The 18,558-nt window shown below is 41.9% G+C and overlaps 1 long non-coding RNA gene across 1 annotated transcript in view; it reads left to right on the forward strand.

The window, feature by feature from the left end:
- The window catches only part of LOC111174438 (uncharacterized), a 97,098-nt gene that overhangs the window by 8,664 nt on the left and 69,876 nt on the right, over positions 1–18,558 (forward strand). The window contains exon 2 of the long non-coding RNA XR_016394721.1: positions 6,264–6,348. This is a non-coding gene — a long non-coding RNA (uncharacterized LOC111174438). The remainder of the gene's footprint in view (positions 1–6,263; positions 6,349–18,558) is intronic.

The raw sequence follows: 18,558 nt of genomic DNA on the forward strand, positions 1-18,558 counted from the left end.
AACTAACCACACTGTAACCCTCTGAGGAGCCCAAGAAGGAGTGGGTCAAATTATAAGCTTCCATATGTCTTGTAGACAGGTATGCCTTATCAGTATCTCCCTCTCTTTCTCACTGATGTGAGGGGTGTCAAGGAGGAAGCTTAGGGCTACTGCTAAGACCCTCCTTTAGTGATGCCTTCCGCAGGGATCAGAAACATGTTCTTTTTATTTCCTCTCATTGAAGAGATGGCAGGGAAAGCTTAAGCTTCCACCCAAGATGGTTTCGTGTGTGTGTGTGTGGTGGTGGTGTTTTTTTTTTTCTTTTTTATTTGAGTATAGTTGGTTTACAATGTTGTGTTAGTTTCAGGCATCCAAGATGTTAAAGCCTTGCCTTTTAAAATTCCATGGTAATTTGTTTTTTTTAAATAAATTTATTTATTTATTTATTTATTTTGGCTGCGTTGGGTCTTTGTTGCTGTCTGCAGGCTTTCTCTAGTTGCGGCGAGTGGGCGCTACTCTTCAGCGAGCAGGGGCTACTCTTCATAGTGGTGCCCGGGCTTCTCATTGAAGTGGCTTTGCTTGCTGCAGAGCACAGGCTCTAGGCATGTGGGCTTCAGTAGTTGTGGCACGCAGACTCAGTAGTTGTGGCACACAGGGTCAGTAGTTGTGGCTCGCGGGCTCTAGAGCACAGGCTCAGTAGTTGTGGCGCACAGGCTTAGTTGCTCCATGGCATGTGGGATCTTCCCGGACCAGAGCCTGAACTCGTGTCCCCTGCATTGGCAGGTGGATTCTTAACCACTGCGCCACCAAGGTAATTTGTTTTTAAGGGGAGTAAGGCAAGCTGTATTTTAGAAATGCTGTTGTAGTGGTCTTTAATACCTTCTACTCTTTACTAGTGCTCTTGTATATAAAGTAAGGAAAAACGTTGAAATTTTAAAAATTCATTTTTCTTAAATCACATTTATATTTCTGTGTTTAAAATTTTCATAAACATTTTTTTTGGGGGGGGTAACTGGAGCCATGTAACAAGTATGGGGAAAAAAACTATGCCTTGTCGGAACAGTTTTGCTGATTTTTAGGGTGGAAAGATGATGGGTACTTAGAATTTACCTTATTATATTTAATTAAGATCAGTATTCCTTTAAAAACATAAGTAAACAGGGAAGGGGTGTAGACCGTAGAGGTTAACTCAGGCGTTAAGGTGAGAGGTGAGAGGAGCTGAGGTCCTGGATGGGATAAGGAGGGGCTGAGACTTCTGATTCAGTTGAGAAGGCACAAGTGGCCACAGCTGAGACTCAGAAGGGTTCTCAGGAATAAACCTGATAGGCCTGGGTTCTCAAGGCTGCTGTTTCTTCCCCCAGTTCTGTCTTTTAAGGACTCTGCCAGACTTGGTAAAGAGGAGAAGCCTAGATATCTGGTGAGTTGGGGCCACCTTTGTCTTCTCTGAAATGCTAGCTTATTTCTCAGAGATTCAGCGCATCTCTCTTTCTTGGGGAGGGAGGCAGAGATGAACACTGAGGTGGCCATCAACGTTCATCAGATCAGCATTCACGCCTGTGTTTGCCGTTGTGCTAGGCACTTTAAAATGATTTCTGCATTTAGTTTTTTTTTAACTTTTTGAGCTTATAGAAAAACATAACTAAGTTTAATATGAAGAATTTAGGGCATTCTAAAACATAAGGGTAACTTTTAATAAAAACATGGGGTTATTAAAGTCCTAAAATGCACTATTAAAGTTCCCTTCATCAGAGTTCACACAAATAATTATATTACCTTAATAGTATCTCATAGTCTAGTCTTATACACTGGACTTCTTTTTAACTATTACTGAAATTTTCAAGCATATCTAAAAGTAGAAGAAAAGAGTTAATGAACCCTCATGTATCCATCAACTTACTTCAGTAACTATCAACTCATGGCCAGTTTTATTTTTATTTATTTATTATTATTATTTTTTGTGGTACACGGGCCTCCCACCGCTGCGGCCTCTCCCGTTGCGGAGCACAGGCTCCGGACGCGCAGGCTCAGCGGCCATGGCTCACGGACCTAGCCGCTCCGCGGCATGCAGGATCCTCCCAGACTGGGGCACAAACCCACGTCCCCTGCGTGGGCAGGCAGACCCTCAACCACTGTGCCACCAGGGAAGCCCTCATGGCCAGTTTTGTTTCATCTCCAACCTTACTGGATTATTTTAAAGCAAATTTAAGACATGGTACTGTTTCATCCGTAATTTCAGTCCTGTGTTCATCCTTAAAACAACTTTATGAGGTAAAGAGAGTCCCCCTTTGGGAGACGTCTGGTTCAGAGGGATTTCGTGACTTTCTTATAATCACACATGAACACCTAAATTGAACTCAGATTGCTCTGACTCTCAAAGCCATGAGTTTTCTGTGAGGCCTTCTTGACTTTTTTTCGTCCTAGAAAACTTCAATGATAAAAGAACATGGAGAATTCACCTTCTTGTTCTGATGCTTCATCCCACCCTTGCTCCCCTGATCCCATCTTATTTTCTACACCAAAAGTGTAATTTACTAATTCTTGGGTATAGGACTGTGTAAAATTCTGTGAACTAGCCAAACAGAATGTAAGTACACTCTCCTTGTTCTCAAAGAGCCAGTAGTCTTTGGGAAATAATGCATAGAAATAGGAAATAATGACACCTGGTAATTATGATGAAGACAGTTAAAACAAAATAGTTCAGGGAAAGGCATGACTAAGTGTTAGCCTGTAGCTGTTAAGACAATGCACAGCCGCAAAGAATGGTCTTAGGTTTTGGATTGACAATCAAATTAATGGTACACAATGCATTTTAACTCTGCATTAAGTCTAGGTAGCTTCGTGAAAGGATACAGGACAGAAAACATAGCAGCTACATCATTGGTATTTTCCTCAGGGAATTTTGCATTAGCGATGGTCAGTTTCCAGGCCCTAGGACCACGGATACCAACCTTGATTGTCAGAGATGAGAGTGACTTGGGAGCAAATCACTTTCTAACAGGGAAGTAACTGCCTTATTTCTACTGCCTCTCCAACACTTTATTGAGATTGCTTTGTATAATCTAGGTCCTTTGCATTTTCATTTAAATATTAGAATCAGCTTATCAGTTTCTACAGTGAGATTATTATTATTATTATTATTTTTTGCAGTACGCGGGCCTCTCACTGTTGTGGCCTCTCCCGCTGCTGAGCACAGGCTCTGGACGCGCAGGCCCAGCGGCCATGGCTCACGGGCCCAGCCGCTTCGCGGCATGTGGGATCCTCCCAGACCGGGGCACGAACCCGCGTCCCCTGCACTGGCAGGCAGATTCCCAACCACTGCGTCACCGGGGAAGCCCCCAATGAGATTATTTTTTAATACAAATTTATTTATTTATTTTTGGCTGCGTTGGGTCTTGGTTGCTGTGCGCGGGCTTTCTCTAGTTGCGACGAGTAGGGGCTACTCTTTGTTGCGGTGTGCAGGCTTCTCATTGCGGTGTCTTCCCTTGTTGTGGAGCACGGGCTCTAGGCACGCGGGCTTCAGTAGTTGTGGCACGTGGGCTCAGTAGTTGTGGCTCGCAGGCTCTATAGCGCAGGCTCAGTAGTTGTGGCACATGGGCTTAGTTGCTCCGCGGCATGTGGGATCTTCCCAGACCAGGGCTCGAACCCATGTGCCCTGCATTGGCAGGCGGATTCTTAACCACTGTACCACCAGGGAAGCCCTACAATGAGATTTTGATTAGAATGGCTTTGAATTTTTACATCAGTATGGGGGAGAACTAACATCTTAACATTATTGAGTCTTCTGGTCCATCAACACAGTATATCTTCACTTATACAGATCTTTATCTTAGGAACCTTACAGTTTTTGATGTACATGTCCAGCACATATTTTGTTAAATTTATCTCTCAGTATTTCATGTTTTGTTTTGATGTTAGTGTATTGGAATGACACTATTTTTTAAGGTTTTTTAAAATAAAAATTTAATTTTAAAATAGTTTCAGATTTACAGAAAAATTGCAAGGATAGTATATAAAAAGAATTCCCATATATCCCACATCTAGTTTTCTCTGTTATTAACATCTTACATTAGTATGGTATTCTTGTCACAATTAATAAACCAATTTTTATGTTATTATTAACTAAGTCCATACTTTATTCACATTTCCTTAGTTTTTACCTAATGTCCTCTTTCTGTTCCAATATCCCATTCAGGCTATCGTACTACATTGGTTGTCATGTCTCCAAGGAGGTGTTTAGGTCAGGTATTTTATAGATTGTCCCTTAATTGGGATTTGTCCAATTTTTTTTTTTTTTTTACATTTGGGACATTTATTATTACAAAAATAAACATCCAGCGTTCCTGTAACCAGAGAAAGTGGGTACAAATCCTCATTATTTTAGGCGTCACTTTGAGTAAGAGATACTGTTTTAGTATTCTTCAGCTGTCATACCTGAATATCACAGATTGGGTGACTTAAACAGCAGACATTTATTTTCTCATAGTTTTGGAGGCTGGAAGTCCAAGATTAAGGTGCCAGCATGGTTGGTTTCTAGTGAGAACTTTCTTCCTGGCTTGCAGATGGCTGCCTTCTCACTGTGTGTCCTCACATGGCCTTTCCTCTGTTCACATGCACATTCCTGGCGTCTCTTCCTTTGTTTATAAGGACACCATAACTTTATGACCTAATTTAACTTCAACTATCTCCCGAAAGGCCGTGTCTTCAAATGGAGTCACATTGAGGGTTAGACTTCAACCTATGAATTTTGGGGGGATGCAGTTCAGTCCATAACATTCCATCCTCATCCCCCCCATTCACATCCTTCTAGCATGCAAAATACATTTACCCCAATCCAACAGCCCCAAAAGTTTTAACCCATTCCAGCATACTCCAAGTCCAAATTCTCATCTATTTATTATTGAAATCAGGTATGGGTGAGACTTGATGTTTTTTCTGATTAGACTGAGATACAGTTTTCTGGGAGGAACACCACAGAGGTGAAATACTCTTCTTATCACATCACACCAATGGTAGATAGTATCAGCATTCCTTACCACTGTTAATGTTAACCTTGATCATTTGGCAGAAGGAGGGTTGTCAGGTTTCTACATTGTAAAGTTACTACCCTGCCTTCTCCATAACTTATACTCTGGAAAGAAGTCACTATGCAGAGCCCACTTGAAGTGTGGGTACAGTCAACCTCTTGGAGGGTCGAGTAACTACATAAATTGTTTGGAATTGTTCTGCATGGGAAATTTGTCTATTCTCCTCCATTTATTTATTTATTTGATTTATTCATTTATTTATATCAGTATGAGTCGTGGTTATGTATTTTATACTTTGGGTTATAACCCAGTATCACTTTATTTTGTTGCTCATATTGTTTCAGGAGCTCTTTAGTTGGTTCTTGTGTCCCTTTGACGTACTCCCATTATTGTGGTTTTTTGCCTTTTTTAAGTATTTCCTTACTTTCTGGCTCTACAGTATGCTCCAGGCTCATTTTGTTTATGTCCTGCTCCAGTCCTCAGATCAGCCGTTGCTCCTTTCATTGGAGAATGATATTAGAAACCAAGATCTGTATGCTAGGTGTGCCGTTTGCTACCGGAGTGTCATTGCTTCCAGGCCCTCTCGGCTGACAGAGAAAAGAAATGTGATTGTGTATACTAATCTCTGTATATACTCGTTTATAAATATTTCTTTATGTAATTATATTAAGCTAAAGATGAGTTTGTTCTGATGCCTCCAGCTCAAATCCATTACCACATGGATCATTCTAGCCTCCTCACCTTGCTTATTTATAACCTCCCACCAACAGTGAGAAACCTGACTTCCACTATTCACCATCCATTCACTTAATTTTTCAATTCCAGTTTATAAGTATAGTGACTTCAGAATTGTTTACCTGTGCCCCTGTGGAAAACAGCTTTATCAATTAGCATATAGTACTTATTTATATGTAGCTCCTTTTGTCTACAGACGCCACTCATTTCCAAAGTAAGCTACTTAGATTAGCTCCTTTTTTCTCCACCACCTTTAGGGAGGTTATTTCATATATTTGTAATACATTTTTTTCACATTCTTCATTCCATCCTGGGATCCCCTGACCTCCTAAATGAATTTTTTAAATTTACACACATTAAGGTTTATACTTTGTGCTGTAAGGTTCTGGGGTTTTGGTAAGTGCATAGTGCCACGTATCCACCATTACAGTATTATGCAGAATAGTTTCACCCCTCTAAAAAAAATCCTTGCTTCACCAGCCAAACCCTCCTGTTTTTTTTTTTTCCTTTGGCTGCACCACACAGCATGTGGGATCTTAGTTCCTTGACCAGAGATCGAACCCGTGCCTCCTGCAGTGGAAGCGCAGAGTCTTAACCGCTGGACCGCCAGGTAAGTCCCTGATTTTGTTTCTTTAGCCTGTTTTTAAGGTGAGTTACATTGATTGCTTTTCAAGTGTTGAACTAGCTTTGCAAACCTATAATAAGTCCCCCCTGGTTGTGGTGTATAGTTCTTCGTATACATTTTTGGGTTTGATTTGCTTGTATTTTGTTGGGGGGTTGTGTCTGTATTCATGAGATATACTGATCTGTGGTTTTCCTTTCTAATGTCTTTGTCTGGTTTGGGGTATTCTAATGTCTTTTCTGGTATTAGGGTAATGCTGGCCTCATAGATGAGTTAGGAAGGGCTCCCCCTGCTTCTGTTTTCTGGAAGAGGTGTGGAAGTCTTTTGTGGTACAAAAGTTTTAATTTTGATGAAGTCCAGTTTATTTATTTTTTCTTTATGGATCATGGTTTTGGTGTCATGACTAAGAACTCTGCCTAGCCCTAGGTCTTGAAGGTGTTCTCTTATATTTTCTTCTAAAAGTTTTATAGTTTTACATTTAAATCTAATACCCATTTTGAATAATTTTTTGTATAAAGTATGAGACTTTAGGTTGATGTTAATTTTTTTACCCATGGATGTCCAGTTGTTCCAGCACAATTTGTTGAAAAGACTCTTCTTCCTCTATTGAATTGCTTTTGCACCTTCATCAAAAATCAATTTGATGTACTCATGTTGGCTTCTTTCTGGGTTCTCAGTACTCTTTCATTGATTTGTGTCTATTCTTCCACCAATATTATGCTGTTTTGGTTATTGTAGTGACCAAATAGTAAGTAATAATTTTAATATCAGGTATAGTGACTCTCTCACTTTGTTCTTCTGCTTCCTTTGCCTTATCATATAAACTGTAGAATAAGCTTGTCTGTATCTACAAAAAATCTTGAGATTTTGATAGGAATTGTTTTAAATCTATAGATGATTTTGGGGAGAATTGACATCTTCACTGTGTCAAGTCTTGCAAACCATCAACATGGTGTGTCTCTCCATTTAGTTAGATCTTTGCTTTCTTTCATCACCATAAAGACTCTGTACAAATTTTGTTAGATTTATGTTTTAGCTATCTCATTTTTTTGAAGTGATTGCAAATGGCATTATGTTTTTAATTTGTTTCCATGTGGTCATTGCTAGTATATAGGAATGTGATTGACTTTCGTGTGGTCATCTTGTATCTTGTGGCCCTCATGGACTCATTTATTAATTCTGTGATCTATTTTGTAGATTATTTTGGATTTTCTACATAGACAACCATGTTATCTGCAAATAGGGACAGTTCTGTTTCTTCCTTACCAAATGTCTATGCTCTTATTCCCTTTTCTTGCCTTATTGCCTTGGCTGGAGTGTTTGATTACTTTTTGAGAACCAAAAATTATTTATCTTTAAAGTCAGTTCTCACTTAAATATAAAACATTATATTGCTTAATTATAATAAATAGTAATAACAAATATTTACTTCATGTCAGGCATTGATCTAAGCACTTATTAATTCATTTAATCCAACAACCCTGAAAGTAGATGTCATTATCAAACCCATTTTATAGATGTAGAAACTAAGACAGGTTATGTAAGTTACCCAAGGTTACATATTTTATAAAGTAATGGAGCTGGGATTTGGATTTGTGGCATTTGGTTCTGCAGGTTGGGTTCTTAACACATCCATTGTGCAAAAATTCTGGCTTTCCTTCTAGCTGAGCCAGTCTTATGCTTAAGTGAGGGAAGTAGAGGGAGAAGAGAAAGCAAGAAAGAAATGGAGAAGTTGCTGGAACATGAAAGACACAAGGTGTGAGCAAGAGAAAGTGTGAGACCTGATGTAAGAAGAATAGGGGAAAGATTATTAGGAATATGAGGACCAGAATATGCCAGAAGAAGCTGGTCATGGAAAGCTTGAGAGGGCCCCCACGCCATTCCCCCCATAGGTCTTGGCTGCCTAATTGTGGGTCCCAGCTTGTTGTCTAGACATATGTCTTCCCTCCTACACTATACAAAGCCTGACTGCCTGGGCTGTCAGGGTGTGTATTTGACATCCCTCCCCAAACCCACACACCCAGTGATTTCTGTATTTATACCTAGTTTCCCACTCTCAATTCAGCATCATTATTATTCTTTACTCCTTTTGCCACTTCTGTGTATTGGATTTTAAATCTATTTTAGAATCTAGCTCTGAAGCAAGACTGCCTAGAAGCTCTGGCTTGGTAACCTTGTGGCTCAGTCCACCACCTCAGCCCCCCAGCTGTGGTCTTTGATGTGACAGAAGCTTAATTAGTTTAGTTGTAGAACTGGAGTATACATCACCAACTCCTAGGGTGTGAAAAACCACTTAGAAGGTGGGCTAGATAGAAGACTGAAATAGACCTGAGAATAGGAGGAAGCAAGTCAGAAAATAGGCATTCAGGGTGATCAAAGATAGCTGAGAATGATGTACACATGTCCCTCAATTCCACAGACTGAAGGAGCTTGGTAGTTAAAAATCTAGGGCAAGGCAGTAGTGACACAGACAACCCAGAGGTTGCAGCAGATGGTAATGGATTAAATAATGCTTGAATTCAATAGAAGTAAGTAATTTGGTGACTACCATGAGACTTGAGGGCAACACCACCTTTTAGGCATAACTAAAGAGAGAAAATGTCTCTGAATATACCTATTCTAATAAGAAGAGACCTGATGAGAAAGCGTGTGGTATGGTTCTAGTATGCAGAAAGTTGAAGCAAGGTTTCTGAGACTTGGAAGAAATAAAGAGGTGAGAGAAAACTGGTGCATGACGGAAGAAAAAACAGCTTGCAGTGAAGAGAATAAGGGCTCTGGAACCGTGAAGGACTGTTTTCCAGTCCTGTTGTTTTCTTGTCATTTGGGGAAGTTCTCTGGGCCTCAGTGTTCTTTCTCTGAAATAAAGACTGTAATATCATTCTTACAGTGATGATCTTGTGATGTAGTTTCATAAAGTGTAAATATGTTCCTTAAAAATTTTTCCATAGATTAAGGTTAAACTTCATTTAACTGGAAATGCCATTCTCAGGAACCGCTACTTGCCATCCTCCCTACCAACCATTTTATATATTCAAATATTGCCCTACACATTGAGTGAGAGGTTGGAGGGCTTTACAAAAGGCAATGTCAAAATATATACAGTGATAGGGATCTTATAAATCGCTTTTCCCAAGCAGAGAAATCTGTGTGTGAGTGTGCGTGTGTGTGTGTGTGTGTGTAAGGTAATAAGGTAATAAGAGAGGCCTCGCTGCGTTGTGTCTTCGTTGCTGCCCGTGGGCTTTCTCTAGCTGCAGTGAGTGGGGGCTACTCTTTGTTGCGGTGCGTGGGCTTCTCTTGTTGCGGAGCATGGGCTCTAGGCACGAGGGCTTCAGTAGTTGCAGCATGCGGGCTCGGTAGTTGTCGCTCACCGGCTCTAGAGCACAGGCTCAGTCGTTGTGGTGCAAGGGCTTAGTTGCTCCACGGCATGTGGGATCTTTGCGGACCAGGGCTCAAACCCATATCCCCTGCATTGGCAGGTGGATTCTTAACCACTGCACCACCAGGGAAGTCCCATAGTAGGTCTTGACCAGGCTGGTTCACTACAGTGCCCCACCTTGCCTCCTTGCCTGCGCTCCCCATCTCACCCAGACCCCACGCATAGAGGCACCTCTCAGAACCCACACACATGACTGGTTCAGGCAGCAACTGTCTACTCCTGATGAATGCTCTTAGGCGTAAGCCTTCAGAGCGGCCGATAATTTGGCAATCAACCAGCAGGTTGAAGGAATACAGTTTGATAAAGCTTGGCGTGCCTCAGCACTATCTCCTTTTGTTCAGAGAAATATATTTTAATCAGTGTTAACAAATACTCATTCTAGACCTGGCATGAGGCACTCACATTTTTCTCTATAGTCCGAGTTGCCTCTTATTTTTTCTCTAATCTTCATCATTTCTTAATGCCCAGTATAAGCCCTGCCTCTGTGCTGCCTTTCCTTACTTCTATAGCTTGTCTTCTACCCTCCATTCGAATTTCATCCATTATAAGTTGTCACATTCATACTCCTGAACTCTGCTTTAATGTTTTCTCATTGATTCAAAAATAATTTTCCCAATTAAAATGTAAGTGTTTTAGGGCAAGGAGTGTGTCTTATAGATTAGTCCTGCTTTCTGCATGTTATAACACCAAACCAAGTGTGGAGTAATGCCCAAGCCTGCAAACCCTCAGATCCGTTACTTATGTAGCGAGATTCTTCAGGATAGCCAGTTCCATTCTCCATGTGAAAATTGATGGTGACTTGATGAGTATGAATTTGTTGGTTGATTTAGGGACCAGTGAAATTCGAGGATGTGGTTGTGATTTTCACTGAGGCAGAGTGGAAGAGACTGAGCCTTGAGCAGAGGAACCTATACAAAGAAGTGATGCTGGAGAATTTTAGGAATCTAGTGCTGTTGGGTGAGGATATGTTCTCTTCCTTAATTTTTCCATTCATATATTTATTGACCATATAGCCAGCCAATGTTCTAAGCTCTTAGAACACATCTCTGAATAAAACAATAAAGCATTTTTTTGGTCATTCTAGTATAGTGACATATACAATAAATAGCATATATAAGTAAATTATGTATGTTAGAGGATAATAAGTTCTACATAGTTTTAAAATATGTATAATATATACAAATATAAGTAGAGCAGAATAAGGGGGATCCAGGGTGCCGGGGTGTAGAGGCAGGGGTGGGTGATCAGGGTAGGCCTCTGTGAGGAGATGGGTGTGAGTAAAGGCTTGAAGGAGGTAAGGAAGTTAGATATGTGGATGTAGTGGGAGACTCTTCTGTGCCGGGGAACAACCAGTGCTGAGACCCCGAGATAGGAAAGGAAGGAGGCCGGCGTGATCAGAGCACAGAGAGCAAGGAGGAGAGGAAGGTAATAAGAGAGGCCTCTCTGTGTCCTAGAAGTTAAAAAAGCTTATAGTGTAATTAAATCTGTCCGTTTTGTGTTTTATAGGTTATTTGATATTATAATCATATTTTTCTTCATTTATTTAAAACCTGAAACAGATTATTTGTCTAGGATGGTAAATACAAAATTATTCTGCATATTCCTGCATTCTTAAGAGGCCTGTTTTCAGACTTGCACATAAATTTCTGTCAGAAGCTTTTTCAAGAATTTTCTCTATTTGGCATAGCTATGAATTAATTAGTTCTGATTCATTTTTGTCTGCTTGGATCTGTTATGAACTGTTTTCCTCGGTTTGAATTGGCCCCATTTCACTCCATTTGGCTTCTGACCTAGTTTCTCCATCTGTCTCAGTGAAGAGTCAACCATTTAAATTTGCTTTCAGCTGGCCAAACTAATTTGGTCTTGTTTTTACCTTGTTTCGTCTGGTGGTCTTCTTCTCTGTCTCTGTGCTCATGCATTTCATTGATTCTGAGAACTATATTAAAATTATCTGAAAGTAAATTAATCTTTACATGGAAACTTTGGATCCTGTTGGGTCCATTTCATACTTCAAACTGTTTTGCTGCACTTGATTCATCCTTCCTTTTCTCTATATATTTTTCTTTTATTGATGAATTACTTAAAACAAATCCCAAATAATGTGACATACCACTCCTAAATATATCACAATGTAACTAATAAATAAGGACTTTTTTTTTTATATATGTAACCACATTATCAGTAGGGCTTCAGTATCATCTGACACTTGGTCTATGTTCAAATTTACCTGATCATCTCAAAAAAGTCTTTTTGAGAATTTGAATCAGGATCCAGACAAGATCCACACATTCCATTTTTTTTTTTTTTTTTTTTTTGGGCGGTACGCGAGCCTCTCACTGTTGTGGCCTCTCTCGTTGCGGAGCACAGGCTCTGGTCGCACAGGCTCAGTGGCCATGGCTCCCGGGCCCAGCCGCTCCGCGGCACGTGGGATCTTCCCGGACTGGGGCACGAACCTGTGTCCCCTGCATCGGCAGGCGGACTCTCAACCACTGCGCCACCAGGGAAGCCCCACACATTCCATTTTTTAAAAATGTTCCTTAAATCTGTATCAGTTCTTCCTCCCTCTTCTGGTTTTTCTCTCAAGGCCGTGGATCTGTTTGTAATGCTCTGAATCTAGAATATAAATCTATTTTAGATAATATTCTAAAGTAGTTTTTACATAGTAGATTGTAAATCAAGGGAGAATAGTTTTGAACTTTATCAAGAAGTGTTTACCAGGGACTTCCCTGGTGGCGCAGTGGTTAAGAATCCGCCTGCCAATGCAGGGGACACAGGTTCAATCCCTGGTCTGGGAAGATCCCACATGCTGCGGAGCAACTAAGCCCGTGTGCCACAACTACTAAGCCTGCGCTCTAGAGCCTACAAGCCACAACTACTGAGCCTGCATGCCACAACTACTGGTGCCCACATGCCTAGAGCCCGCTCACCACAAGTAGAGAAAGCCCACGTGGAGCAGTGAAGACCCAACGCAGCCATAAATAGATAGATAGATATCTAGATAGATAGATAAAATGCCATTTGCAGAAAAAAAAAACAGAAATGTTCATCAGCATGAAGAACATGGGAATTCCCTGGTGGTCCATTGGTTAGGGCTCGGCGCTTTTACTGCCGTGGCCCGTGTTCAATCCCTGGTCAGGGAACTAAGATCCTGCAAGCTGTGCAGCACGACTGGAAAAAAAAAAAAATGAAAACATCACATGACCAGTGGCATTGCTGGTTGTAGTGTTTGAGTTACCACCCATACAGCACACCTATGTCTGTCACCAATATACACATGTCATCAGTAAGGCACATCCATGTCTGTCTGCATTTGTAACTGTCATGTCCACAGTGATCTGCCTGTAGCTGTAAGCATCTCATTGCTTCATTATGTCTCCTAATGTAGTCCTGTGAAATTCATATTGAAATACATAATTTTTTATTGTAAATTACTTGCTTTTATTTCTCTTTTATATTTTGGTTAGGGCATTACATCCTTTTTTAAAAATTCTGTGTATGGGGACATTTTATTAAATATGAATCTCACTGCAAGACAGTAAATGAGATGTTACAAGACATAGACTATGAAAAGGAGCCTTTGATTCTGACAATATTGAGAACGTGTCTGTCTTCTGCCTAACCTTTTAAGTTCTTTCTTAATTAACTCTGTTCCTATCACTTATTCATGCAAAAGTATTTATTAACTATTATATGTTAGGTCCAGTTCTGGGTTCTTGGAATATACCAGTAGTATATCTGGGAGAAGGGTGTTCCAGACATCGGAACCAGCCAGTGCAAGGCATCAGGAGGGAGTTCAGTGTGACTCAGATTGGAGGGAATGAAGGATGGAGTATAGATGGAGTCAGAAAGCCGATAGGTTGTGAAAGAATGTGGAACCCAGTGGGCCACTCTCAGGGCTTGGTTTTTACTCTGAACATTACGGGGTTTTTTGGGTTTTTTTAAAATAAGGTAAAGAGTTCTATTTATTTATTTATTTATCTATTTATCTATTTATTTATTAGAATAAAGAAGGAAGAGATTGGAATGGGCTTTAGTCACCTGCTCCCATCCCATTCTTCTATTCCTGATCCCAGGGCAGAACTCTCATGGCTCTAGGGAATACTTCCTTTGGATGGATGAGGGTCCTGGCAAGATTGGTCTCAGTAGATCCTCTGGAGCAGCATGGCTTAGCCACCCCTCATTCTGTCCTGAGAGTAGTCAGTGCAGTTGGACTGGGTGTCTGGGAATCTCCTGATCCGGAGATCTGGATGGCTTTGTAGCCCTAGACTGTGGTCAAAGCCCAGAATACCTCCTGTCCCCAGATTTAGTCTATAGGCCAAATTTGGTTAGTTTTTCCCCAAACAGATTGTTCTATGTCAGGGGGTTTAATTCTCACTGGCTTCTTTTCTCCAGAGACCTAGTCAAAGCAGCAAGAGTCTCATTATTTGCTTCGAAGCTCTTTTTTTTTTTTTCCCTTAAGGACAGATTTAGTAGAAAATAATCCTTTGTATGCTAATTAGTTCAGAGTTATCTGTGGTTTGTATAGTATTTAAGAGCACATCCCAAACCCTGTTTTGTTTCTTCTTTCTTTGTGACTGTGAACAAGTTACTTAACCCTGCTAAACTATTCTTTGCTGCCTTCTGCATTGGAGACACTAGACTGAGTGACTCCTACATCAATCTACTCTTTCTTCTCATAGGAAAAGTCACAAAGTACGTTCCCATGTAGGTCCTAGGATTGTTCTCTCTTGTTGGAAATAAACGGTTGTAGCTGTGTGTGTCCGTGTAACTGGTTATGGCTTAGGAGATAATTTTAGTGTAAGTGCAGATATAAAGTTGAAGATGCCTCTGATGCTTACTTGGAAGATTATTTATTGGAATAATATATAGAATAATAGGTTCTGCTGTGGGTTTTGGGGGGGTTTTTTTTGATTCAAGTAAAAGATGTAAAATGTAAAAACTGACTACAGTACATAATCTGAATCTAATCATAGGAAAATGTCAGCAACGTTCTATACATATTCTAGAACATGAGGAATGTTCCCTAAAAAAAGAACTCTATTCTTCAAAAATGCCAGTCTCATGAAAGAGACACTAAAGGAAACTAAAGAAACATGAAAACTAATTGTAATATCTGATAGTAGACTAAATCCTGTACTGTAGGGAAAATGCTATAAAGGACATTATTGGATCAATTGACAAAATTGGAATATATATGATAGTTAAAGTATTATGTAAATGTTAAATTTACCAGAGTTCAAGCGGAAGTTTTCACGGGGCAACTGAGAAGGACACAGTTAAGATGGAGTTTCCAGCCCAGTGAGTCTGAGGGCCAGACCGTGACCCCATAAAGCATGATCTCCTGTCCAGACTGTGGCAGGTGTTGAAGCAACTTTCAAATTCTGCCCCTACTGTGGAAAACCTTTACCTACAGAGGAGCACAAGGGGTCCCAGACCTTTGTCAAGCCGTCTATGTCATCCTCCCAAGCTTGGACTCCTCCCCTGAAATCTACATTCATATATATCAGACTGCCTGCTTGACATCTATTGGATGTCCCATAAGTGTCTCCACATGCCCAGAACTAAGCTCCTGATATGACTGCCACCCCCCCACCTGCCCCTTCCATAGACTATCCCATCGAGGTAACAGCAGTTCAGCTTATTCAGTTTCTCAGACCATGAAGTCATCCTCAAGTCCTCTTTCTCTCCCACCCCATGACTGCAGTCCTCCAGCAGATCTCATCATCTCTCCCTTTAAAAGTCAATAACGAGGGCTTCCCTGGTGGCGCAGTGGTTGAGAGTCCGCCTGCCGATGCAGGGAACACGGGTTCGTGCCCCGGTCCGGGAAGATCCCACATGCCACGGAGCGGCTGGGCCTGTGAGCCATGGCCGCTGAGCCTGCACGTCTGCAACGGGAGAGGCCACAACAGTGAGAGGCCCGCGTAACGCAAAAAAAAAAAAAAAAAGTCAATGCCGAGGACTTCCCTGATGGCACAGTGGTTAAGAATCCACCTGCCAATGGAGGGGACACAGGTTCGATCCTTGGTCTGGGAAGATCCCACATGCCGTGGAACAACTAAGCCCATGCACCACAACTACTGAGCCTGTGCTCTAGAGCCCACAAGCCACAACTACTGAGCCCATGTGCCACAACTACTGAAGCCTGTGCGCCTAGAGCCTGTGCTCCACAAGAGAAGCCACTGCAATGAGAAGCCCGTGCACCACAATGAAGAGTAGCCCTCACTTGCCTCAACTAGAGAAAGCCCGCATGCAGCAACGAAGACCCAACGCAGCCAAAAATAAATAAATAAATTTATTTAAAAAAAAATTTACCAGAGTTGATAACTGTATTGTGGTTATGAAAGTGAATATCCCGGGCTTCCCTGGTGGCGAAGTGGTTGAGAGTCCGCCTGCCGAAGCAGGGGACACGGGTTCCTGCCCCGATCCGGGAAGATCCCGCATGCCGCGGAGCATCTGGGCCCGTGAGCCATGGCCGTTGAGCCTGCGCGTCCAGAGCCTGTGCTCCGCAACGGGAGAGGCCACAACAGTGAGAGGCCCGCGTACCGCAAAAAAAAAAAAAAGTGAATATCCCTACTTTTATGAGACACACACTGAAGTATTTAGGGGTAAAGGGCATTGATGTATGCAGTTTACTCTCAAATGATTCAAATAAAAAATATATATATACATATATGTATACACACATATACATACATAACATACAAATGTTAGCAGTAGGTAATTAGGGTAAAGGGTATACAGCTGTTCTTTGTATTGTCCTTATTCTTGCACCTTTTCTGTACATTTGAAATTATTTCCAAATAAAAAGTCAAAAGAAGTTGAATGGAAATATAGGTCTGGTGAAGCATGTCTTGGAGAGACAGACATTAACGGCTGTGAATGATTAATGGGCCAGATCTTACTATGAGACAAGGAAGAAAAGCCCAGCGAGCCCTTCCTCTGACTACTTTGACTGAAAACTTTCTTTCTTCAGCAGATTCAAAGCCAGAAGTCCATCCCTGGCCCCTTTGCCTTCTGCCCTCTGGCCTTTGACGGTCAGCAATTTCTCAGCCACCATGAGCTCTGCAGTCATCTTATTCCATATTCATATGCAGGAAATCAACTCCAACCAGGGGATCCTTGCCCAAATGACCACCAGCAGCGGCAGCAACAACATTCTGATAAAAACCACTGGGGGGCCAAAGCAGAAGATCAAGGAATGGGATCTACACCTTTGTTTTGGAGTACAAATGAGAAGGGGACTTAAGTGGTTTTCTCTAGCCCACCCCAGGGACCACCAGTAAGCTCTCAGGGAGGCAACAAAGTGTTGAAGGTACAGCTCAGTCCAGCCCAGCGGGTAAGCTCTGGGGAAGCAGACAACATTCCTGAGAGGGTAGAACTCTCAGGATTTGGAGCAGTCAGGTTTAGAGGTGTGGACTAGGTTTTAGCCAGAAGTCAAACCTCTTCAGACACAGGCTGTCACGAATGGAGATATCTCCTGTGCAGAAAGTGTGGGTGAAGCTTTAGCAGGAAGTCACATCTCAACAGACCTCAGAGGACACACGGGGGAAAAGCCTTATATATGTGGGGAGTTGTGGGCAAGGCTTTATAGATGTCACCCCTCTACAACCACCAGAGTACACACTCAGGTGAGAAGCTTTATGTATGCAGGGAAGTGTGGGCAAGCTTTTAGCCACAAGTCACACACACACAAGGGAGAAGCCCTTTGCATGATATGTGGGCGAGGCATTAGTGAAAAGTCGGACGTCATTAAGCACCAGAGGATTCACACAGGGGATAAGCCTTATGTGTGCAGGAACTGTAGCCAAGGCTTTAGGGTGAAATCACACCTCATCACACACCACAGGACACGTTCAGATGAGAAGCCTTTTGTTTGCAGGGAGTGTGGGTGGGGTGTTAGCCACAAGATAATCCTAAACACACACCAGAGGACACCCACAGGAGAGAAGCCTTACGAGTTGCAGGGTATGTGGGCGAGACTTCAGCCACAAGTCAGCTCTCAGCATGCATCAGAGGGTGCACTCAGGGGAAAAGTCTTATGTGTGCAGGGAATGTGGGCAAGGCTTTAGCCATAAGTCAGCCCTCATCAGACACCAGAGAACACACTCAGGGAAAAGCCTTAGGTGTGTGAGGAGTGAGGGTATGACTTTAGCAACAAGTCAGTTGTCAGCCACATCAGAGGGCACAGTCAAGGGAGAAGCCTTGATTGTGAGGTAGTGTGGGTGAGGCTTTAGCTGGACATCACTTCTTATCACAGAGCAGAGGACATGCTCAGGGAGAAGCCTGACAGGGAGTGAGGGTAAGGTGTTAGCTAGAGGTGACCTCATAAGAAACACTGGGAGTCAAATCTCTCCACCATCCATTACCACCCTGCTAGAGCTCTGCGAGGGCTTCAGGGACAGTCTTCTGACCCCTTACACCCTCTGTGAGTATGAAGATGGCAGAGGTCTAGCCTCTGAGAACAGAGGTACCAAGTGACGGTCCTCTTGGAGAAGTGGTCTTTGCTTCTACCTACTTCCTTCTTCAGCTGTGTCCTTCTATTGGCTTCTATGACTCTTTCCTGTTCTATTTTTGTCTACATCTCTAGCCTTTGATGCATCCTCTTTTTTTTTTTTAACATCTTTATTGGGGTATAATTGCTTTACAATGGTGTGTTAGTTTCTGCTTTATAACAAAGTGAATCAGTTATACATATGTTCCCATATCTCTTCCCTCTTGCGTCTCCCTCCCTCCCACCCTCCCTATCCCACCCCTCCAGGCGG

Source organism: Delphinapterus leucas, chromosome 10 (assembly GCF_059928025.1).
Source record: "Delphinapterus leucas isolate spDelLeu-1000000601 "Yukka" chromosome 10, BTC_Dleu_Yukka2, whole genome shotgun sequence".
NCBI classification, from domain to species: domain Eukaryota; kingdom Metazoa; phylum Chordata; class Mammalia; order Artiodactyla; family Monodontidae; genus Delphinapterus; species Delphinapterus leucas.